At 43.8% G+C, this 25856-nt stretch overlaps 1 protein-coding gene across 2 annotated transcripts in view; it reads right to left on the bottom strand.

Annotated features, from left to right (window-relative positions):
* The window catches only part of COL28A1 (collagen type XXVIII alpha 1 chain), a 114526-nt gene extending 88701 nt beyond the window's left edge, over positions 1 to 25825 (bottom strand). The window contains exons 1-2 of one of the 2 annotated variants that reach the window (XM_068405316.1): positions 25811 to 25825; positions 2714 to 2764 (exon numbers count right to left, since the gene is read on the bottom strand). The gene's annotated coding sequence lies outside the window, so the exon portion shown is untranslated. Of the gene's footprint in view, positions 1 to 2713; positions 2765 to 25727; positions 25791 to 25810 lie in introns of those variants that run through there. The other variant, XM_068405315.1, reaches the window with a different exon arrangement.
* Positions 25826 to 25856: the final 31 nt, after the last annotated feature.

Below are 25856 nucleotides of genomic sequence, written 5' to 3'. Positions count from 1 at the left end.
GCTGTACTGGAAGGCACATTTCATAAAACTGGATACAAATGTGATATTCTTCTTGAAGGAAGTTAAAACAGTTATGAGCAAGGAGGGAAAGAGGCAATCGACTGAGGAGAGTAACATTCTAAAATTCAGATTACCTTAAAAATCTGCAGTATGAAAAACCACAGGGAAAAAGAATGAATTACTTAAACTTCACTAATCAAATCCTCATTTTTTATTTTTGGTACAGTTACAGACCCTAATAGTGATGTAGTTGAATGTCTTATAGGCTAGAGTTTCTCCTAAATCAGACAGTTATTGCAATGTTTGATCTCCCTGGCCACGGACACTGAAGCAAGTAGTGTTTCACAAACCATTGCATGGTTTGTGAGGAAGGATTAGGTGTTCCAGCAGCTGCTGCAGCCTGCTCCTGAAAGGCCTCCTTCCTAGAAACCTCTACATCATCTCCTGTCAGATGACGGATGAGCATATGTCACCTCCATTGAAGTTAATTGTCTTCATTAAATAAATGTTGCTTTCATGATACAAACTGAGACTAAAGAGTTTCAATGGAACAAAATCCTATATATATATGATAATTACTGGCAGCATACAGCATCTGTTGGATCAGACACAAAGGTGATGATTAAGCATTTCATTAGGAACAAATTAGTCACATGGATCTGTTTACATACTTATTTTTACCCTTATGCATGCTTAGAGCAAGACTTGTAAACAGCCTATCCACCCAGAAACAGATCGTCAGCTATAGAAGAATGCTTTTTTCCAGCAGTCATGGTTTATCTGCACAGAATTGAATGAATGTATTTCCAGCTGTGTTCAAAGATCTCTCACTTTTTTTGGACCTGCAAACATGACTCTCATCTGGCAGAGATCAGAAAATGTTAACATTTATGATTTTTAGACATTACAATCCTTGACTGGTCAAATACATATAACCTGGTAGTTCTCACAAACATCCAGTATTCAGATAGCAATGGGGTTAAGTTTGGTTGTATTCCTCTGGCTAGAAAATCTGTAGATCTGTTACACGTCCTGTGTAATTGGTCTGGAAACAGCCTAAGCTCTTCTTCACTATGTACTGTACTTTGGAAGTACAATAAGTATCATGACAGTTCAGTTACAGAATTGTAGATTTACAATTCAGAGCTTTATTTTTTCACTAGGCTTCCCAGTATATACTTTCATAGCTTTATATTCACTTAGAAATCAAATCTGATGGAAGTAATGCCTCCAGATTTACAGCATTGTTTTTAACACTACTAATACTTCTTGCTAAGCTGTTTAGTACAGCAGTGTTTCAGTGGCTGCTCTGAACCACATGCTCGGTACATCTAGCTCCCAGGACTATTGAATCTGTCTAAATGCACTCCTTACATGACCATACTAAAGCTCTGGTCTGCAATACAAAGTTTTAGCTGTAAAACTCATGTTGTCATTGAATTTCGAGTTAAAAAGCTTCTGCATTCATGCTAAGTCACCTCTTCTATTGGAAAAAATCATGTATCAGCTTTCTTTCCTGGTACAATACCTATCCTCCTTGAATACCTCCTGCTATTCTTATTACTGCAACTCAAAAATGGTAAAGAAGAAATAGAGAGAGAGAGCTGACAAAGATAAGAGAGAGCTTCTGTATGAAGACAGACAAAGTAAATTATGATTCTGTAGCTTGGAAAGCCACAACCAAATGTGAATGTGACATAGATCTACAGAAGTATGAAAGAAGGTGACTGTTCTATAGTACATGAATGTAATATGTCAAAGGACTTACACTTTGGATCTGTTTGGTCAATCATATTAACCAAAACTGACTGCCCTAAATTTACATTTTTTTTTTCCCAGTATGCTCTTCACTCACTAAGAATGACAATAGTTACTACAAAGAATGGTAGATTTTTTTTTGGCTAGGAGACATAGCTAACGGATGCAATTTGAAGCACATATTTTAACCAGTTTTTAAAAACCACTGATCCTAATAGGAGATACATGTTAATTCAGTGTCATTGTTATTCATACACTACGTAACTAAAGGCATGATTCTATGCCTTTTAAAAATCAGATTGCAATAAACGTATCAAAAGGATCATTTAGTTGCTGAATTCAATTTATGTAAGCTATAAAGATATTTATGCTATCTAAATCCTGCCCTCTGGTGTACCCAAATGATAACGCATAATGACAGTATTTCATACTGGGTGACTCATTAAGTGTTTAATCAAGACACAGCTAGTAAATTAGGCTACTGTCTGGGCAAAACATTTGTCTCCTTGTAATAGAAGGTGGAAGCTAAGGACTAAGATATTAAAAGACTAAGATACAATTCTTCAAGAAGGGAGGACATTTCCTGGAAGAACTGGTTTTACTCCTTAGTTCCTATCTGATCCTGAGGAACTAGATGCTCATTTCACACATTCCTCTCTTTTAGATACCCAGATTGGGAGTGCCAGTACCTGATATATGGATCTCGTGAGCATTACAAAGTCAATGAAAGCTGAAAGTGATCAGTGAATGTATCAGCAAGGTAGTATGATCTGCTTAAGTAAGTACAGTTCGGGGTCTTCAGAGAATTCAAATGACTGTCCTGTTGTGTCACTTTGGAACACAGGTAATAATGGCCTTAGAAATGTTCCTCATTAGTCTTAAAGTAAATTATTACTTACAATTCTAAGAAAACAGAGCAAGGATTAAAACAGTAATCGTCCCAAAACAGACTTACTTTACCTCCTGGCAATACAGTTCCTGAAATTCCACAATCCCCTTGTTGTCCCTGAAAAAAAAAGAAAAAAAAAAATAGAATTTAGAAATATTTTTATAAAATATCTGACTTCACCGACAGCTTAAAGCAAAGATGACCAAAGTTTTTATGTGTGGCGATCATATCATCTGTTGTGTAGCCACTTTGTGGCTACAAAAAATTATTAGTTTGAAAAAGCGCTTTGGTCAGGCTCAGCAGTGAGGAACTTGGTTAGAATACAGCATTTTTCATCTTCAAATCCTTTAAATAACCCTTTGTAAAGCCTGTACACTTCAATTTATTTTTGTAAGCACCTGGTGACCAAGGTTGCTTATCATAACATATGATATAATTCAAGAGGAGTTCTTTCTATAACAGTCAGCTACTGATGGTGATCTAAACCTTCTTTCATGAGTTTCCCTACAAGAACAGGAGCTCTAAATGTAAAAAAATATTTGTCCTCAGTCACATATATCCCTTGCTCTATCCTTTTGAAATCATGCTTTTTGTTCACACGTTACCTTTGGACCTTGAACACCCAAACCCTGGGATCCCTTTGGTCCAGGTATTCCTTCAGGACCCTGGATACCCTGAAGAGATAAGGTAGGAGATTAATTTCAAAACTTTCATAGATTTGTTTTGCAATTAATAGAATGAAATAATTACCTTCAAAAGGAAATAAATGTGTCTGTGAAAGTGTTGCTGTCTTTATGGCAATTCCCCTCGCTCACATTTCTATATGTCTCAGGGAATAACAAGGACAGCAACAACAACTGATACTAATGGAACAAGTGAAGTTGAGATGTTCTTTCACTCCTATCCAACCCCATGCAGTGGCACAGGATGCTCCGCCATCTAAAACCAGTCACCTTCCTTACTCAAAAGGCTTATTATTTTGAATGCCTCAGTTAATGAATGCCCAAGTTGAAAGACCTGGTGGGCCTACTGGACCCTCAGAACCTTTTTCACCCTGAAAATACACGGCATTTGAATACAGTAACTTGCATTAGGATTATATTATGAAGTTGTACAAAATTAAGTGATAATCACAGCATACACAAAGAATGAAAGTATGATCTGTACAAATGAAAGAATTTTTAGAAGAAATACTAAAATCTAGAGGAAATAGTCTTGCAATTTGTACCTACAACTTTTGCAATCACACTGCTGAATCCGTACAATTTGGCATATTTTTAAAAGGACACACATTTTACATAGACTTAGAGGAGTTTGAAACCTAGCTTCAAACTCTGTTCATAGTTAATACTTTCTCTCACCTAAAATCAGGTAAGCCAGTATACAGCATACAAGGGTATGCATCACGGCATGGAGGACTACAACAGCACATCTGAAACAGTCTGCTAGGCTCCATTAAGTAACAAATTTTGCAAGTTTAAGTAATCATAACCCAAAAGAGAAGTAACGTGAATGACAGCAATGTCAAACTACATTTTTTTTTCTTTTTCTGTAAAGGGAAGAGCAGCACCAGACTTATATAACTTAATTAGAAATTGCCATGTCTTTAAAAAGTCAGTGTTTACATCGCGTTGCAACACACAAAACTTCAGTAGTAGTTAGGTGTTCTGTTTCCATTTTCCTGAAAGGACTTGGCTAGTTTGGCTAGTCCCCCTTGGTCAGACATGACACAAATACAATAAATCTCAGAGATGGACATAAACTAAAAGAAATCCAGCCTTCCAGGAATCAAATATAGAAAAACATAACAAAGTCATACGGAAAAAAATGTTTCCAATTAACATATCAAAAACCATTAACTAACCTTGGTATATCTTGATCTCTTATGAATCTTATGAGAGCTTAAAAGAAGAAAAGAAGCTCAAAATGGAGCTTCCACTGTACAAAGTGCCTACGGGATTAAAAATTCTTAAAGAACTCATAGACTTGTACATAAAGCAAACTTGGAATATTCTGCAGAGTTACAAAAAATGTAAATTTATGCCTCATCCATGAGGAGAAATTGCTGAAAATAGTTTGACAAACAACTGCATGAAAGCAATTCTCACATATAGTATTAGAATTAAGCAGATCTTACAAGGAATATAAAAGGGATTGATTAGAACTGTAAGCAATGTCTGAGAGGCCAGAAAATGTATGATTAAAACGAGACGTGCCAAAAGTCAAGCTGAATTGGATTCTAAATGATTTATTTATTTTTATGTGTAAGTTTCTTTAGCTGTATCAATTACAAGGAACAGGGAAATATAAAAAGCAGCTATTATATAATGGTGATGAAGAGATTAATAATCATCTAGGAACAACCTCGAAACCAAACAAATATTCTACATTATTTACAAATAAAGATGCTGCTATTGGACAAAGATGCAAATGTAGAGATAGCTACAGGAAAACTAAAAGTGGAAAATCACAGTGTGGAAACCAGAATCACAGAATGTTAGGGATTGGAAGGGACCTCGAAAGATCATCTAGTCCAATCCCCCTGCCGGAGCAGGATTGCCTAGACCATATCACACAGGAACGCGTCCAGGCGGGTTTTGAATGTCTCCAGAGAAGGAGACTCCACAACCTCTCTGGGCAGCCTGTGCCAGTGTTCAGTTACCCTCACCGTAAAGAAGTTTTTCCTCGTATTTATGTGGAACCTCCTGTGTTCCAGCTTGCACCCATTGCCCCTTGTCCTGTCAAGGGATGTCACTGAGAAGAGCCTGGCTCCATCCTCATGACACTTGCCCTTTACATATTTATAAACATTAATGAGGTCACCCCTCAGTCTCCTCTTCTCTAAGCTAAAGAGACCCAGCTCCCTCAGCCTCTCCTCATAAGGGAGATGTTCCACTCCCTTAATCATCTTCATGGATCTGCGCTGGACTCTCTCTAGTAGTTCCCTGTCCTTCTTGAACTGAGGGGCCCAGAACTGGACACAATATTCCAGATGCGGCCTCACCAGGGCAGAGTAGAAGGGGAGGAGAACCTCTCTTGACCTGCTAACCACACCCCTTCTAATACACCCCAGGATGCCATTGGCCTTCTTGGCCACAAGGGCACACTGCTGGCTCATGGTCATCCTGTTGTCCACTAGGACCCCCAGGTCCCTTTCCCCTATGCTCCTCAGGACAGCCTCCAGCAGTATAGACAGAGGCAAAGAAGGCATTCAGTAACTCCACCTTCTTTTTATCCTCTGTCTCCAGGGCACCCACCTCATTCATCAGTGGGCCTACATTGCCTCTAGTGTTGGCTTTACCTGCAATGTATTTGAAGAAGCCCTTTCTGTTGTCCTTGACCTCTCTTGCAAGGTTTAATTCCAAGGAGGCCTTAGCTTTCCTAGTTGCCTCCCTACATCCTCTGACAACAGACTTATATTCCTCCCAAGTGGCCAGCCCCTCCTTCCACGATCTGTACACCCTCTTCTTCCACTTGAGTTTGCCCAGCAGTTCCCTGTTCAACCATGCAGGTCTCCTGGTACCCTTCCTTGACTTCCTACCTGTTGGGATGCTCTGATCTTGAGCTCGGAAGAAGCAGTCCTTGAATGCTAACCAACTATCTTGGGCCCCCTTACCTTCTAGTACCCTGTCCCATGGGATTTCCCCTAGCAATTGCTTGAAAAGGCCAAAGTTGGCCCTCCTGAAGTCCAGGGTTGTGATTTTGCTAGCTATTCTGTTCCTGTCACATGAGATCCTGAACTCTACCATCTCATGGTCACTACAACCAAGGCTGCCCTCAACCTTCACCGCTTCAACCAGACCCTCCTTGTTAGCGAGAACAAGATCCAGCAGCACTCCTCTCCTAGTTGGCTCATCCACCATTTGCATCAGAAAGTTATCATCAATGCACTGGAGGAACCTCCTGGACTGAGGATGGCTGGCTGAGTAGGCCTCCCAGCAAATATCAGGGTAGTTGAAATCCCCCACGACAACCAGGCCCTGTAATTGAGAGACTGCTCTCAGCTGCCTGTAGAAGGCCTCATCACCGTCCTCATCCTGATCCGGTGGCCTGTAATAGACACCCACAACAGTATCACCCCTGCCAGCCTGCCCCTTAATTCGCACCCACAAACTCTCAACTCGCTCCTGATCCGCCCCTGGACAGAACTCAATACATTCTAGCTGCTCACTCACATAAAGAGCAACTCCACCACCTCTCCTTAGTGGCCTGTCTTTCCTGAACAGGACATAGCCATCCATGACCACATTCCAGTCATGCGAGGTGTCCCACCAAGTCTCTGTAAGCTCTCAGAAGCAAAGATCCAAGAGTTTAAAAGGCTCGGAAGCTTTTGAGAAATTCACAGCATCACTAACCAAATACTGTTCCAGCATTTACTTTGAGATCGACACAGGAAATGCAATTCCTGAGTATGGAGGAATGATCAATTAAAAAAACGTGTATGTCCCAACAGTTCATGTGAGCCAGCAACTGTGTCACAGTGGTCTCTAAGAAGGTGAAATTCTTTTGCATTCTTAAACACTGAATAGCTCTTGTGTTTCCATTAAACTTCCTTGCTATCTGTTATTAGAGTAATGGCTTTTACTAGTTCAAAATACAATTTTTCATTTTTAAATTTCTCTGAATCTGTCTTGTGTCAGAGACACAGGAAACGCCTCTTTGGTAGTTTGTGTATATGTTAGTAGTGTATTTGGACCATCATTAAGAGTCAAGAAATGAGTAAGATGTCAGATATTTGAGCTGCTGATTCTCTAGTACCTAAACAACTCCCTCTTAAAATCAAAGTTAGATGATGTGATTACTGCAAGCATTAACTAAACTCATGTCCCACACTTTCCTATGGAAAAATGTTAGGAACACACAAACTGCAGCTCATCTTTGTTATAAAAAGAACCAGTAGGTGATTACTGGAAAAAGATGTGAAAAAGTCACTATGTCCCACTTCAACAGCAGCAGCAGAAGAGGAATGATGAAAAATGAAACAGGTAAGTATGAAAATACAGTCTGCCAATTTTGCCTTTGATATATCATAAACTACTCCACTTGAATTACTCTTAATTTTTCCACACATTTTGCCCTACTTTATTTACCAGAACAATTGCTAAGTTCCTAAAGATTACTGTTATTAAGGAAAAAATGCTGGCTTTATGAGGAAAAATGCTTTTAAAATGGAAGGAATATTAGAATGAAATCTAAGCCAACTAATTCTTGTATCATTAGACGACATTTGTGGCTTAATAAACCCCGTGTATATATAACACTTGAAATGTAGTTTCTTGGATAATACAAATTCTCCAGTATGTTTAGAGACAAGAAAAAACAGCCAACAAATGCTAAGACAAATGATGGAAAAAGCCAGTCCATGCATGTTTTAAAACTAAAGGCACTGAATACAGGGGAGATTATTGCAAGGAGGGAAGAACAATGGTTTGTCATATGTTTTCTTTTAAAAGTTTTTCAAAGCTATAAAAACATTGCAAAGACCATTAAAAAATATTTACTGTAATCCAAAAGAGAAAGTAGGAAAATATTTAATAAGGAAGCCAAAGACTACGTGTTTCCTTTGTTTTCTGAGAATATGAGAGGCAACTAAAATAAGGAACTAAGATCCTGACTCTAACAGTGCCAAAAAAAACCCAAACATTAAAAATGCGGCATTTAAATACTTCCAGGCCAACTATCAGCCTTTTTATCTGAAGAAGGAAGTTATTCAGAGAAAACCTGAAATTGTCCAATTAGTACTTCAGGTTATAATTTCTATTTCAGACAATTTTAAAGAGAGTTAATAACAAATAAAAGAAAAGGTAAAAGTGCGCATCTCCATGGCTTGCAGAAAAGCAGGTTCTGAAACCCTAATCACATAGGACCAAGGAAATATATTTTTTCCAGGTAATTTATAAATAAGAAAAAAACCTTTATTACTGTGAGTGTGATCAAATACTGGAATGGGTTGCCCAGAGAGGATGTGGAGTCTCCATTCTTGGAGATACTCAAAAACCAACTAGGCAAGACCCTGAGCAACCTGCTCTAGCTAACCCTGCCTTGTGCAGGGGAGTTGGACTAGATAATCTCCAGAGGTGCTTTCCAACCTCAGACATTCTGTGATTCTGTGATACCAGGCCATATTTCACTGAGAAACTCATATTTCAGAAATTTCACTCCAAGTAGAAAAATGTTCTCACAAGTGTACCTTGCTCCCATTGCAACTCTTCAGCAACTGTGTGGGTTGGGCCCCAGACTTACTAACGTGTACCTATCTCACCTGACTTTTGAAACATGATGTTAAAAAACTAATTTTTGATCTTCCATGAATGACATGAAAATGCTTATTATCCTTTCGTCCGTTAACCAAACAACAGGCCTGACAACGGGACAAACCATACAAAAATACACCACTACATGGAAGCATTACAAGTCACAAATCCAATGATGAAAAATATAAGCAAAGCTAATTTTTGCTTTGTCAAAGCAAAACTGATGACCTAACCATACAGGTTTAGAAAGAACTGACCAAGAACCCAGGCATGCCAGAAACAGCATGCTACAATTCAGACGTCTCCCTGTTTTAAAGGTTTGAGATCAGCTAATTTGCTTAACAGGAAAGACAAACAAATGTACATGGGTTAGGGTAGCCATGCTTACCTGCTTAATATCTGGTTTTCCTGCATTGTAGTTTTGAGCTGACCTCTAACTGAAAATGTTACCAGCTATTTAACAGCTTTTTTTCCTTCATTTAAGTAATAAATTCTACCCTATTAAGTTAATACCTAAGGGACATGTAAAAATCATCAACACCTTACGTAAAAGTCTGTTACAACTCAAAAACTGAAAAAGTATTCCAAATCATCACTCTTTCATGAGGCATTTATTTTTCTTTATGAAATAATGGAACTTAGCAATACATAAATGTCTATAAATACATTAATATAAATTGTTACATTATTTATTGCATGGCATATTCATTTATATGCCCATTAGTGAGCAATTCATTCCCACTACTTGCTGTTACAGTAAATCATTGGACCAATCCTTTGTTTTAATACAATATTCATCTGCTTTTACTTTTCAGCAGTTGTTTTTGTTCGGTATGAGAACTCTGTCAAATATAAGCAGAATGTGGGCTGTAACATTATGCAGCATTAATGCAAGGCTTGGAATAAAGAGATTATAGAAGTAATAATCAAAATAACTAGTACATATTTAAAAGAAAAAGGTAATTCGATCTGGCCTGCTTCCACCTTAAAAAAACTAGTTTAACAGAAGTCAGTTGTGACTTCACCTGGAAGTATACCAATTGAACACTGCAGTAACAGCTTAATTTCTGCAAGGAAATGCTGACTCCTTTATTTCTCTTGTTAATCTCTTTCATGGCAGATCTTAAAACTCCCAAATCCTTAATGTTGTTCTTTCCTAATTAGCAAGAATAACAAATACTGTTTTTTCTTAGACAGCAAAAATTTGGTTTTGCTAAAAATACTAATTTTGCATAGCATCGTAGAAATGACACTGTCCACTATCGGGAAACTGAGTTAATATTCCTTTAAACTATGCAGAATGGAATTTAGGACTAAAGGTTCATGTTCTGACCCGAGTACATTCTCCTTAACTCCCTACTCTGTTTCCCAACCTCAACCACTCTGTGAATCTGTGATACTCCGTATTTGCTGTAATGTTTCATCTACTCCAGAGATGCTCATGTCCAGGCAGTCACACTGGAGTAGGAAAATTCTGTCCTCACTTTGTTAACATACAGAGCTAGCAATATATGACGATGTTTATGAGGTCCCCATCACAGTAAGCAACCCTCTACAGATTCCTGTCTCCCCTCCAAAAAGACTGTAGAAGTCAAAACATCCGACAACTGCTATAACCCCTTCTAGCAACTGCCGAAACAGAAAGAATCAGGGACCAGCCATTGACAACAGCTAAAGAAAAAAAAAACAGCTGGGCAATTGCTACCAAGGGGGACTCTTTGGTTTGATTTTTCTCTGATTCAGCACAGAGTTACTGGACAATCACAGCATTTTTGAGACTGCTTGATTGGTTTTAGTCTCTTCGGCTCTTGGAGAAGTTACTTTGCCAGTCATTCCAGAACACTGTGGAAGCTGCCACTTTGGCTGCTTGAGTAGCTCACCAGAAATTCCAGCAGCAGGGAAAATGAACTGGCAGGTCCTCAGTGAGAGTAAAAAAATATTACAGCATATATGGAGGGCCCAGATGAACAGCTAACTGCACCAACACAGCTCTGTGCCCCATGCCAGATGTGCAGCAAATTCTTGGAATTACCAGAATGTATTATTTTTTGCCCCCAAATGTGTACCATTTAGCAACAAAATTAGATTGTGCATGAAATACACAATGAACTCTCAGAGAACTATGTAAGAGTATTTCTATACCTTGTGTTTCCCTTACTTGAGGTCCCCAAGGTCCGATAGGGCCAAATGGACCCTTCAGTCCCTACACATAGAAAAAGGAAAGACAAAACCAAAGTATTTTTGTTTACTAACATTTCTAATAATCACTAATAATTTGGTCGGATTATCAAAAATTTAAAAATAAATTTTAAATAAAACATATTCGATATTAATTCTTAAACTTTAACTTCATAAAAAATTCTTTTTAAACAATATGCCAATATTCTGCATTGAAATACCCTGAATCATCCTCCTTTGTAACAAAGTCTTCTGTTGCCCTTTACAACTCTTCTTAGTTCATTATAGTTTCTGATACTTTATAGATGACAGATGCTTGTTTTATCATTATCTTTTACAAGTGACCTAAGTTTTATAATCCGCTCCAAAAGATTTTATGTACAGTTTTCTTGGCTGCTTTTTTATGTTCAGGTGGCCTTCAAAACATGCCCTGAATAATTTCTTGTTATCTGAGAAAACATTTTCCTTGGCCTCCTACCAGCTTCTTAAAAGGTTAAGACATTTTTTGCCCTCTTATATGAGATACCAAATACTTCCTCTGATGTTTCAACTTTACGATAATTCCCTTATTCCTGAAGACATGCTACAAACCCCAGGGGAGACAGATATAAAATTTCCTGTGCCTTCAGAATGTTACCATGTCACAGACTACTTTTTCTTTCATCAAAACTTCTTGCTTTCCTTTGAGCTCCTTACTGAAATACTTTGCTTAATGGCTGCGCTCTAGGAATTTACAAGCAATTCCATTTTGTCTTTTATATAGTATATAGAATGTAAGGAAAAATACTCAGCATAACCATTAACAGGATTTACACAGAATCACAGAATCAATCAGGTTGGAAGAGACCTCTGGGATCATCGAGTCCAACCATTGCCCTGACACCACCATGTCAACTAGACCATGTGTCCTGGTTTGGCCTAAACCAGGCCGATTTTCCTTTCAGTGATTTTTACTTTCAGCTAAGTCTCCTCTAAGTAACTGCATTTTCTGAAACTGCATGTTTTTGCAGACAGTGTCTGCTTCCAGGACTGATAACGCTCGAAGTTTGTAGTTATCACTGAGGCACCAGTAGGGATGTTGTGCAGAAAGGCTCTTGCTGTACTTATTCTTGAGAGAAACCAAGGTCACTGCTGAATTCCTCATTGCTTACGAGTGAAGAGCCCAAGGGGGGTCGCAGCTGCAGAGGGGAGCGGACAGGGCAGGTGACCCAAAATTGACCAACGAGGGTATTCCATCCCATACACGTCATTCTCGGTATAAAGTGGGGGGATCACGAGGGTCTCGCTCTCTTTCTGCTATGGCCGGTGTCCAGGGAGGACTCCGTCTGTTTTCCTGCTGCCCCCGATCCCGATCCGTGCGTTCCTGAATCCAGCTCTCGACCGTCGCTAGGCCCAGGCTGGGCCTTCCCGGAGCCTGCCCTGCAGTGCTGGTGGTGACGTGGCTGACTTCAGGGGAGCTCAATCTTGGTTTTGTATATATATTTGTATATATTTGATTATTTCTATTATTATTATTATACTTTTTTTTCATTATTATAGTTTATTAAAACTGTTTTAATTTTCCAACCCAGAAGTCTCTCTCGCTTTTCCCTTTCCCTTTCCCTCTGGGGGGAGGGGGGGGGATAACAGAGGGCATCTGCCTCAGGTTTAATCGCCAGCCCAGCTTTAAACCGTGACAGATTTATTGGCGCCCAACGTGGGGCCCGAGAGAAGCTCCGACAGGTTGCTCTGATAAGTCGAATCCCAGCTCCAGTGGGAGGAGACCCGGAGAGCTCAGCCAAGAGAGTATCAGATTTCTTCCTTTGAGATTTACGAGGGGTTGGAAACTAAAACAGATAGCTAAGATGGTAATGTCATTTGTGAGCCTTGTGTTACCTCTTCTCTTTATAAAGCTTGTTTTACAGTTATGTGTAATGATACCTTACTTGCCATATGCGCTGTGTGTTAGTGCTTACATGTGGTTTAACAGGGCGTGCTGGTCAAAATGTGTCGTTCCGGTATGGGTTGTGATACTGATTTATGTCGTGATAAACTGGGCAGTCATTATTCCGATCTCTTATCTCTATGATACAATGATGGGCAGCTTTAATCGCGAATCCGTAGCTGCGCACACCGGGCGTCTTTTAACTGATTTTGATAGTATCTGCTCCTTTTTTGCCAAGTTGATTCCTGCAAAATTCGAACAGGGCATGTTGTTATTTTTGGGTGTCCTGTATGTGTTACTGGTGTGCTATGTGATTAGATGTCGGTGCAGCAACAGCGGGAGGTATCATGCTGCCCCTGTAACCAGGAGAAAACACCGAAAGAAATCAGCTAGTAAAGTGAAGGATGATGACTCAGAGGCTTCTAAGGCAGAGCCAGCACGGGACCCAGGTGAGGGCCCTTCTCAGTCAGAGTCAGGGCCTGACACAGAGGGGGGTTTCCTTGATCGTCTTTTTAAAGAAGGCCCATTACACAAGAAGGACAAGAAAGGTCCTTCTAAAGCAGAACAATCACAGGAGGACTCGGACTCGGAAGTAGAGATAACCTACCACTCCTTATCCCTGAAAGAACTGCGAAATATAAGAAAAGATTTTAGTCGTTATGACGGTGAGCCAATAATTACCTGGTTGCTCCGATGCTGGGATAATGGGGCAGATAGCATAGAACTGGATGGTAGAGAAGCCAGACAGTTGGGATCCCTGTCCAGAGATGGTGGTATTGATAAGATGCTTCCAAGAAGGTCGAACAGTATCAGTCTCTGGAGGCGACTCTTGTCAGCTGTAAAGAGCAGGTATCCCTATAAAGATGATGTTATGAGCCACCTAAGCAAATGGACCACTATAGAAAAAGGTATTAACTACCTTAGAGAACTAGCTGTGCAAGAGATCATTTATAGACACCCACGGGAAGTTGTAGATCCTCTAGATCCTGATGAAGTGGAATGCAACCGATCCATGTTCCGGAAGGTTGTGAAGAATGCTCCACCGACATATACCCATACACTGTCAATATTAGTCTGGGGAGAAGATGCTATGGCACGACCTAGTGTGGGCGAAATGGCTAACTATATGCGACAGTATGAAGATAGTATTTCTTCCCCACTGCAGGCCCGTGTCTCGGCTGTGGAAAAACTGACTAAGGAGAACAAGGACTCATTGAAACAACTGTCAGACAAACTGTCCAGGATCGAGAATAAACTTGACTCTCTACCTACACAGGCCCGTGTTGCAGCCTTTAGGAGGAAACGCCCTCCTACTGGACCGGCTCAAAGGAAACGGAACACGTCACGAGGTATCCTGTGGTTTACCCTGCGTGATTATGGGGAGGACATGAACAGATGGCATGGACAACCTACCAGTACCCTACAGGCACGAGTACGTGAGTTGCAAGCTAAAAGAAATACCAGAGAGAATTTTTCTAGAAGGATGGCTGCTCCAGTTACCAGTGAGCAGGACCCCAGTCAGGGTAGATGGGCCTCAAATCCTTTTTTTCCAAGAGTGAATAGGGGAAATGAAGGTCCAATCCCCGTGAGCAGCACGAATCCAATCTTTAATTAGAGGGGCCCTGCCTCTAGCCAGGAGGAGGAGAGGGATAACCGGATTTATTGTACTGTGTGGATTCGATGGCCTGGCACATTAGAACCACAAAAGTATCGAGCCCTGGTAGACACTGGTGCACAGTGCACCCTCATGCCATCGAATCATAAAGGGACAGAATCTGTCAGTATCTCGGGAATAACAGGGGGATCTCAAGAGTTATCTGTATTGGAGGCCGAAGTGAGCCTAACTGAAAATGAATGGAAAAAGCACCCCATTGTGACTGGTCCAGATGCTCCGTGCATCCTTGGCATAGACTACCTTAAGAAAGGGTATTTTAAGGACCCAAAAGGATATAGATGGGCCTTCGGTGTAGCAGCTGTAGAGACTGAGGACATTAAACAGCTGTCTACCTTGCCTGGCCTCTCAGAGGATCCTTCTGTTGTGGGGTTGCTGAAAGTTGAAGAACAACAGGTGCCAATTGCTACTGCCACGGTGCACCGACGACAATATCGCACCAATCGAGACTCCCTGATCCCCATTCATAAACTGATTAGACAATTAGAAAATCAAGGAGTGATTAGCAAGACTCGCTCACCCTTTAATAGTCCTATATGGCCAGTGCAAAAGTCTAATGGAGAATGGAGATTAACTGTGGACTATCGTGGCCTAAATGAAGTTACGCCACCGTTGAGTGCTGCCGTGCCAGACATGCTAGAACTTCAATACGAACTGGAGTCAAAGGCAGCCAAGTGGTACGCCACTATAGACATTGCTAATGCATTTTTCTCTATTCCCTTGGCACCAAAGTGCAGGCCACAGTTTGCTTTTACCTGGAGAGGTATCCAGTACACCTGGAATCGACTGCCCCAGGGGTGGAAACACAGTCCTACTATTTGCCACGGACTGATCCAGACTGCACTAGAAGAGGGTGGAGCTCCAGAACATTTGCAATACATTGATGACATCATTGTGTGGGGAGATACAGCAGCAGAAGTTTTTGACAAAGGGGAGAAAATAATCCAAATTCTTCTGAAAGCTGGTTTTGCCATAAAAAGAGGCAAGGTCAAGGGACCTGCCCGGGACATCCAGTTTTTAGGGATTAAATGGCAAGATGGGCGTCGCCAGATCCCGATAGAGGTGATCAACAAAATAACAGCTATGTCCCCACCTACTAACAAAAAGGAAACACAAGCCTTCTTAGGCGTTGTGGGTTTCTGGAGAATGCATATTCCAGATTACAGCCAGATTGTACGCCCTCTTTATCAAGTGACCAGAAAGAAGAATGATTTTCAGTGGGGCCCTGAACAACAACAGGCTTTTGAACAGATTAAACAAGAAATGGTGCATGCAGTAGCCCTTGGACCAGTCCGTATGGGACAAGATGTTAAAAATGTGCTCTACACCTCAGCTGGGGACAATGGTCCTACCTGGAGCCTCTGGCAGAAAGTGCCAGGGGAGACTCGAGGTCGACCCCTAGGATTTTGGAGTCGAGGATACAAGGGCTCTGAGGCCAATTACACCCCAACTGAAAAAGAGATACTGGCAGCATATGAAGGAGTTAGAGCTGCCTCAGAGGTAATTGGTACTGAAGCACAACTTCTCCTGGCACCCCGATTACCAGTACTAGGCTGGATGTTCAAGGGTAAGGTTCCCACTACTCATCATGCAACTGATGCTACATGGAGTAAATGGATTGCATTAATTACACAGAGGGCTCGAATAGGAAACCCTAATCGCCCAGGAATCTTAGAAATGATCATGGACTGGCCAGAAGGCAAAGACTTCGGAATGCCACCAGAAAAGGAGGTGACACGTGCTGAAGAAGCCCCACCATATAATGAACTACCAGAGGAGGAGAAGCAGTATGCCCTGTTCACCGATGGATCCTGCCGTCTTGTAGGAAAGCATCAGAAATGGAAAGCTGCTGTATGGAGTCCTATACGACGAGTCACAGAAGCCACAGAAGGACAAGGTGAATCAAGTCAATTTGCAGAGGTAAAAGCCATCCAGCTGGCTTTAGACATTGCTGAACGAGAAAAGTGGCCAAGGCTGTATGTTTATACTGACTCATGGATGGTGGCAAATGCCTTGTGGGGGTGGTTAAAGCAGTGGAAGCGAAGCAACTGGCAGCGTAAAGGTAAACCTATTTGGGCTGCTGAATTGTGGCAAGATATTGCTGCTCGGCTAGAGAAACTAGTCGTGAAGGTACGTCATGTAGATGCTCACGTACCTAAAAGTCGGGCAACTGAGGAACATCGAAACAACCAACAAGCAGATCAGGCTGCTAAAGTGTTCCAAATAGATTTGGACTGGGAACATAAAGGTGAACTATTTTTAGCTCGGTGGGCTCATGACACTTCAGGTCATCAAGGGAGAGATGTAACATACAGATGGGCTCGTGACCGAGGGGTGGACTTAACTATGGACTCTATTGCACAGGTTATCCATGATTGTGAAACATGCGCCGCAATTAAGCAAGCCAAACGGTTAAAACCTTTGTGGTATGGGGGGCGGTGGTTGAAATATAAATATGGGGAGGCCTGGCAAATTGACTACATCACACTCCCTCAGACCCGCCAGGGTAAACGTTATGTACTTACCATGGTGGAGGCGACCACCGGATGGCTGGAAACATACTCTGTGCCCCATGCTACTGCCCGGAACACTATCCTGGGCCTCGAAAAGCAAATCTTGTGGCGACACGGCACGCCAGAGAGAATTGAGTCGGATAACGGTGCTCATTTCAAAAACAGTCTCATAGATAACTGGGCCAAAGAGCATGGCATCGAATGGGTATATCACATCCCCTATCATGCACCAGCCTCTGAGAAAGTTGAACGGTATAATGGGCTGTTAAAAACTACCCTAAAAGCAATGGGGGGTGGAACCTTTAAAAACTGGGATAAGCATTTGGCACAAGCTACCTGGCTAGTTAACACCAGAGGATCTATCAACCGAGCTGGCCCTGCTCAGTCAGACCTTTTACATACAATAGAAGGGGATAAAGTCCCTGTGGTGCATGAAAGGAATCTGTTGGGAAAAACTGTCTGGGTTCTTCCTGCTATGGGCAAAAGTAAACCCATTCATGGGATTGCTTTTGCTCAAGGACCTGGATGTACTTGGTGGGTGATGCTGCAGGATGGTGGAGTCCGATGTGTCCCTGAAGGTGATCTGATCTTGGGTGAGAATACTTAATTCTGAACTGCATGATGTTAATTGCTGCATAATACTAACAGTGTTCATAAGTGTCTTTCAGGTTGAAGCAGTGGTGATGAGACCGGAGCTAGCTGCAAGTGGCGTCCAGTAACCTCCTCGAGACTGACATCTTTAACCTGCAACCCGTGGGCACGAACTGTGACAAAGCTCATATCATCTCTCCTACCCTGGGAGACTCCTAGCCAGATGGAAACCCACAATCCTGAACTAAATGAACTTGATGAACTTTTTTTTTTTTTTTTGTATAGAGATGAATCATAAACTAATGTTATCTGTATATATTTTAAAATGAAAAGTTAGTGGTGATCTGAGTATGACGTGAATGGTATGGAATAAGGGGTGGAATGTCCTGGTTTGGCCTAAACCAGGCCGATTTTCCTTTCAGTGATTTTTACTTTCAGCTAAGTCTCCTCTAAGTAACTGCATTTTCTGAAACTAACTGCATGTTTTTGCAGACAGTGTCTGCTTCCAGGACTGATAACGCTCGAAGTTTGTAGTTATCACTGAGGCACCGGTAGGGATGTTGTGCAGAAAGGCTCTTGCTGTACTTGTTCTTGAGAGAAACCAAGGTCACTGCTGAATTCCTCACTGCTTACGAGTGAAGAGCCCAAGGGGGGTCGCAGCTGCAGAGGGGAGCGGACAGGGCAGGTGACCCAAAATTGACCAACGAGGGTATTCCATCCCATACACGTCATTCTCGGTATAAAGTGGGGGGATCACGAGGGTCTCGCTCTCTTTCTGCTATGGCCGGTGTCCAGGGAGGACTCCGTCTGTTTTCCTGCTGCCCCCGATCCCGATCCGTGCGTTCCTGAATCCAGCTCTCGACCGTCGCTAGGCCCAGGCTGGGCCTTCCCGGAGCCTGCCCTGCAGTGCCGGTGGTGACGTGGCTGACTTCAGGGGAGCTCAATCTTGGTTTTGTATATATATTTGTATATATTTGATTATTTCTATTATTATTATTATACTTTTTTTTCATTATTATAGTTTATTAAAACTGTTTTAATTTTCCAACCCAGAAGTCTCTCTCGCTTTTCCCTTTCCCTTTCCCTCTGGGGGGAGGGGGGGGGATAACAGAGGGCATCTGCCGCAGGTTTAATCGCCAGCCCAGCTTTAAACCGTGACACCATGGCACTAAGTGCCATGTCCAGTCTTTTCTTAAACACATCCAGAGGTGGTGACTCCACCACCTCCCTGGGCAACCCGTTCCAATGTCTACTGACCCTTTCTGAGAAGAAATTCTTCCTAATGTCCAACCTGAACCTCCCCTGGCGAAGCTTGAGGCTATGTCCTCTTGTCCTCTCACTAGTTGCATGGGAGAAGAGGCCAGCTCCCACTTCACTACAACCTCCCTTCAGGTAGTTGTAGACTGCAATAAGGTCACCTCTGAGCCTCCTCTTCTCCAGGCTAAACAACCCCAGCTCTCTCAGCCGTTCCTCATAGGTCAGGTCCTCCAGACCCTTCACCACCTTGGTCGCCCTCCTCTGGACTCACTCCAACACCTCAACATCTTTCTTGAAGTGCTGGGCCCAGAACTGGACACAGGATTCAAGGTGCGGCCTCACCAGTGCCGAGTACAGAGGGACGATCACTTTCCTAGACCGGCTGGCTACACTATTCCTAATAGAGGCCAGGATGCCATTGGCCTTCTTGGCCACCTGGGCACACTGCTGGCTCATGTTTAGCCAGCTGTCGATCAGTACCCCCAGGTCTCTTTCTGCTGGGCCACTCTCTAACCACTCTTCCCCCAGCCTGGAGCGCTGCATGGGGTTGTTGTGGCCGAAGTGTAAGACCCGGCACTTGTTCTTGTTGAACCTCATGCCGTTGGTCTCGGTCCATCTATCTAACCTGTCCAGATCCCTCTGTAGGGCCTTCCTACCCTCCAGCAGATCGACACTCCCACCCAGCTTGGTGTCATCTGCAAATATGCTGAGGGTGCACTCAATCCCTACGTCTAGATCGTCTATAAAGATATTGAACAGCACCGGCCCCAGAACTGAGCCCTGGGGAACACCGCTAGTGACCGGCCGCAAGTTGAACCATTCGCCACCACTCTCTGGGCTCGGCCATCCAGCCAGTTTTTAACCCATTGAAGAGTCCACCCATCCAAGCCCCGGGCAGCCAGTTTATCTAGGAGGATGCTGTGGGAGACTTACTGAAGTCTAGATAGACTACATCCACAGCCCTGCCCTCATCTACTAAGCAGGTCACTTTGTCATAGAAGGAGACCAGGTTGGTCAAGCAGGACCTGCCTTTCATGAAACCATGTTGGCTGGCCCTGATGCCCCGATTGTCCTGCATGTGCTGTGTAATGGCACTAAGGATGATCTGTTCCATCACCTTGCCTGGCACCGAGGTCAGGCTTACAGGCCTATAGTTCCCTGGATCATCCTTCTGGCCCTTCTTGTAGATGGGTGTTACATTTGCTAATTTCCAGTCAGCTGGAACTTCTCCAGTTAACCAGGACTGCCAGTAGATAATAGAGAGTGGTTTGGCAAGTTCATCTGCCAGTTCCTTTATTACTCTGCAGTGAATCCCATCCGGGCCCATAGCCTTGTGGGTGTCCAATTGGCACAGCAGGTCACTAACTGTCTCCTCCTGGATCATGAGAGGTTCACACAGCCCCCCGTCCCTAACTTCAAGCTCTGGGGGCTGAGCCTCCTGAGGACAACCGGTCTTGACATTAAAGACCAAGGCAAAGAAGGCGTTGAGCACCTCTGCCTTTTCCTCACCCCCTGACACGACACTACCCTCCTCATTCAGCAAGTGGTGGAGGTTCTCCTTGACCCTCCTTTTGCTGTTAATGTATTTGTAGAAATTTTTTTTGTTATCTTTGACCATAGCAGCCAAATCAAGCTCTAATTGAGCTTTGGCCCTTCTAATCTTCTCCCTACATGACCTGGCCACATCCCTATAGACCTCCCAAGTTACCCAACCCTTCTTCCAGAGCAAATAGGCTCTCTTTTTTTCCTTAAGTTCTAGCCTAAGTTCTCTGTTTAACCAGGCTGGTCTTTTTCCCCGACGGCTTGTCTTCCTACACACCAGGACAGCCTGCTCCTGAATATTTAGCAATTCCCTTTTGAAGCATGTCCAGCCTTCCTGGACTCCTTTGCCCTTCAGGACCGACTCCCAAGGGACTCTGTCTACCAACCTCTTAAACAGGCTAAAGTCTGCCCGGCAGAAATCTAAGGCAGAAGTTCTACTCTTGCCCCTCCTTACTTCCCCCACTATCGAAAACATTTCATGGTCACTATTCCCAAGACGGCCACCAACCCTCACATCTCCCACTAGTCCTTCTCTGTTCACAAACAACAGGTCAAGCAGGGCCCCTCCTCTAGTGGGCTCATTTACCACTTGCAGTTGTCCTCCACACATTCGAGGAATCTCCTAGATTGCTTCCTCTCTGCCATGTTGTATTTCCAGCAGACATCCGGCAAGTTGAAGTTGCCCACGAGCACAAGGGCTGGAAACCGGGCGGCTTCTGACAGGCGCTTGTAAAACATCTCGTCCGCCTGCTCATCCTGGTTGGGTGGTCTATAACAGACTCCCACCATAAAGTCCGCCCTGCCGACCTTCCCCCTGATCTTTACCCAGACATTCAACCTTATCATCCTCATCATCTTCCTCAATTTCAACACAGTCCAAGCACTCCCTAACATACAACGCTACACCACCGCCTCTCCTGCCTCGCCTGTCCCTCTTAAAGAGCTTATAGCCATCCATAGCAGCACCCCAGTCATGAAAGTCATTCCACCACGTTTCTGTGATGGCAACCACATCATAACCTTCCTGCTGTACAGTGGCTTCTAGCTCTTCCTGTTTGTTGCCCATACTGCGTGCATTGGTGTAAACGCACTTCAGCTGGGCTAGCGGCCTTGCCCCCGACGCAGGCCTGTCGCCCCTAGGTTCATTTGTGGCTGCCCTGGTCTTATCCCCCTCCCCCATCAAACCTAGTTTAAAGACCTCTTGATTAGCCCTACCAACTTCTGGGCCATAACCCTTTTCCCCTTCTGATTCAGCTGTTCCCCATCCGGCATAAGCAGGCCCGGTGCCATGAAAGCCACCCCGTGGTCAAAGAACGCAAAATCCCACCTACAGCACCAGTCTCTTAGCCACATATTAATCTGTTGTACTTTCATAGTCTTTTCCCTATTTTCATCAAACACCGAAGGAATTGAAGAGAATATCACCTGCGCACCTACCCCCTTCACCAAACGCCCCAGGGCCCTGAAGTCCCTTTTGATTGCCCTGGGACTTCTCTCTTCAATCTCATCCCTACCCACCTGGAATACTAATAGTGGGTAGTAGTCAGAAGGCCTCACCAGTTGAGAAATCCTCCTGGCAACATCCCTCACCCGTGCCCCTGGGAGGCAGCAGACTTCCCTGTGAGTCGGGTCTGGCCTGCATATGGGGCCCTCCGTTCCCCTTAGCAGGGAGTCGCCTATAACAATTACTTTTCTTTTCTCCTTTTTGGAGCTGGTTGCAACCCTCTTACTCGGTTGCTTCTGTTTACGTAGCCCCTTAGAAGGTCCTTTACCTAGATTCGTGTCTTCCTGACACTCAGGAAGACGCTCAGGCTCCAGCACCTCATACCTATTTTTCAGGGGGACACGGGGAGAGGAGGAAGGTCGGGATGGGATTCGCCTACCACCCCGAGCAGGGACCTGCCTCCACTCCCCCCCATTGCCTAGGTCTCCTCCTGCTCCTTGTGGAGGAAGAAGAGGATCCTCCACTACCCAGGGAGCATTAGGCCCGTCCGTTTCCCCCAGGGCAGGCAGGGAACTGCCCAGCACTGCCCACCAACCTCATCCTGGGATGCTCCTGTGCTCCTTAACCTTTCCACCTTCTCCTTGAGTCGTGCCACCAAGGAGATCAGGTCGTCGACCTGTTCACACCTCACACAGGTCAGGTCTCCGTTACCCTCGAGTGCCAGGGCCAGGCTCTGGCACTCCCTGCAGCCTGCCACCTGCACCTCCGCATGCTTCCGCGGCAGGTCCGTTTGGGTTGCCATGTCTTTTCTGGCACCCGCAGAGGACTTAGGGCCCCGCCGAGTGGAAACCATACCTTCGTGCCCGCCTACTCTGCTCGCCCTGCCTGCACAAACCGCCGCCCTCCGGGTCGCTCGCGCTCCCCAGAGGCCCTTCAAATCTCCCGCGGTGCCTCTGGCTCTGCCCCCTCCTCGCCTGATTCGTTGCCGGGAACTTCCGGGTCCAGACGGGACTCGGGGCTGCTGCTCGGGTGGCCCTGAGTACGGAACCCCCCGGTACAGCCTGATCTCACCCTCGCCCCGGACTCACCTCAGTCGCTGTCGCTGCTGCTGCCGACTGACTGTTTGTTATGGTTTCACCACGTTTAAGTTTAGTTATGATCCACATGATAAATCTGAGCAATGAAAATAATACCTGTTTTTAAGTATTTTTTTACTTACATATGTGTAAGTGAGACAATTTTAAGTTTTTCCTACATGTCTAGGTAATAAGGCCTCAATTGTTCTCCCCCTGGGCATGTTTCTGAGTATACAAAGTCAAATGAAGACTTGTGTTTGGCATCTGTAGGGCTTGGATTAGACTCCCTACCCATGTAATTCCCATCACAGAGCACATTCAAAACTAGAGATGAAGTAAAGGACACGTCTAGAGAGCGTGTATAGAACCCATCCATATAATTACTGCCAGGCTGGGTACCACGCCCTTTTATTACGGTTGCCCAATAGTTCCTGTTTAAGACTCTGTTTTTTTGTTGTTTATAGCTTTATGTAACTTTAAAGACAGAAACTGAAACTATTCATGCCAGATGTCTTTGTGTCTAAATTTTTAGCCAAAGAAATCCAGTCATCTCCAAGAATGAGGCTAATGAAAACCAGGTGGTTTTCTTTTGTTAAATAAAATGTTTTGGAGCAGTAAGGTATACTTAGGAAAGTACAGAGCTCAGAGGAGGAGAAAGAAGGTAAAAGAGAGATGTATTTGCTGTAGTTCTTATGCAAATCTACTGATTTTTGGCCAAACGGTAAGCCTTTGAAAAAGGTAATCTGCACCTAGTCATGAAACACTTGGACTGGAACAGGGAAAAGAACTTAGAATAAGAGAAGCTAGAGGGACTAAATGCAAAAAGGGCTGAATATGAAGGTGACAGCCGGAGTCTGTCCTCAGTGGACCATATTCCTCTGTAAAGCTTGGAATCAGACTACATTCTTCCCAATCTTTTTCATCCCTCTCTAGGGATAGTCCACATAAATGGTAACAACCTAGTCTTGCTATCTTTTACTACATTAGCTCAAGAGGTAATGTCTGGGTGGAAGATTTATAATCTTACCTAAGAATAAAATCAGATCTTAACACAGTGTTTTCTATGGTGAGTATAGCTCTAGTATTAGCAATTCCTTCTGAAATAAACACTTTTTTCTTCTGAAGAAAACGTATTGCTAAGACTTGTAGGGAGAATACCTCCTGTATTACTTGACAGAATTTCAGTGATTCCCACACTGTATCAATAAAATATGCAAATATAATACACTATAAAACATTTCTTTTAGTTGGTTTAAAGAGTTTGAGTGTTGGCGAATACTACCATCTCTGTTATCTGTTACGGTGGTTATTCCTTCTTTAAAATGTGTACTCAATATTCTTCCAGAAAACGTCAAGATTCCATTTTCAGCCACAGTCCCTTACGTCTTCATCTGCAAGATCAGAAAGCCCTCCAGCATCAGGTATTTCCTCAATTCAGAGGCAACAGCTGGTAGATTAGCAGAATATTTTTTTCACATGTAAAATATACAACAATTTTTAGGTTTGTTTTACTTGTTTTCTGAAGAATTTCAACTTCTATTAACACGCCACTGCTAGTATTTCAGAGGAATTTTAGGTTAGTTGTCACCTGCCCGCTTCTGACTACAGAGGTGGATCTCCAGTGGGCTTGCACATCTGATTATTCAGCACACACTATTCCATACTGGCAAGAGGAAAGTTCTTAGTTGCAGCAACCGGCTTTGAAGATGATGACCAATACAAAACACATCCCAACCATGCCATCACTTTGAACAGAAATATTCTTTCAACGGCACTAATACATCACTGACTTACTTTCAGAGAAAGCAAAACTAGTCCCTATAAAATTAAAACTTTATTCAGGAAGACACCCAAGATTCCCACCAGAAAAAGTTTTAACACAACTTCTGATCAGCCCCATTTACCAGTCATATCCAACTCTTTTCACGTTTCCAGAAGTACTGGATTTATTGTACATGCACACGAGAAAAATCTGTATTTGCTCTGTAGCAAATGATGAGCTACTCAGAAAAATCAGAAGCTAGGAGAGCTACTGCTACCAGAAAATGTCTGTGACACACCTTGCTTCTGTGCGGGAAGGGCCCTGGAGAGCCATTTGGACGGCAAAGACGCAACAGCAGGCTCTGAACCGAGTGAGATTTTCTGAGGTTTTGTCATCTCTGTTCACACCTGTCGCATATTCCAGCCTAACCAAGCGCGCAGTTGCTCCTGCCCACCAGTTACTCACACCAAGGTGTGTAACTGGGTATCTCTGCCACTGTTCGCCCTGTTCCCGCCCACCCTTGGCGCACTTATCAGCGCCAGCCTTTCCGTGACGACAGACACCGAACGCCGTTACACCAAGCTGCGAGAGTATCTCAAGGAATAAACCAGGCCGCGCGCCAAGGGGTCCCTCCCCCGCTCCGCCACTGCCGCAGGGCGCGGCCCGCGTTCATGCGGTGGGACCAATTCTTACAACCACCCCGGCCCTAAGCCAGCCCCCACGCCCCGCCTAGGGGTGACGCTGGCGAAGCTCGGTGCAGGGTGTCGGTGCCCCGCGCGGCCCTCACCGGCGCAGCCTCCCCCCAGCGCGCGGGCGCCACCCGTGACGTCACCGCTTCCCAACAGCCGCCGCGGGGCTCCCGCTGACCAATGAAAGAAGGGTGGTCCACGGCCGGAAGTAAGGTCATGGCTCCGTCCGGCGGAAAGCGCCCTGTGTGGGCCGACGCTCACCTGCCGTGACGGAAGCGCAACAGCTTTTCTGGTCCCGCGCGCCGGA

The sequence above is a fragment of the Nyctibius grandis genome, chromosome 7 (genome assembly GCF_013368605.1).
Source record: "Nyctibius grandis isolate bNycGra1 chromosome 7, bNycGra1.pri, whole genome shotgun sequence".
NCBI classification, from domain to species: domain Eukaryota; kingdom Metazoa; phylum Chordata; class Aves; order Nyctibiiformes; family Nyctibiidae; genus Nyctibius; species Nyctibius grandis.
The sequence above is the reverse complement of the archived record's forward strand: the minus strand, read 5'-3'. Positions and strand labels throughout refer to the sequence as shown.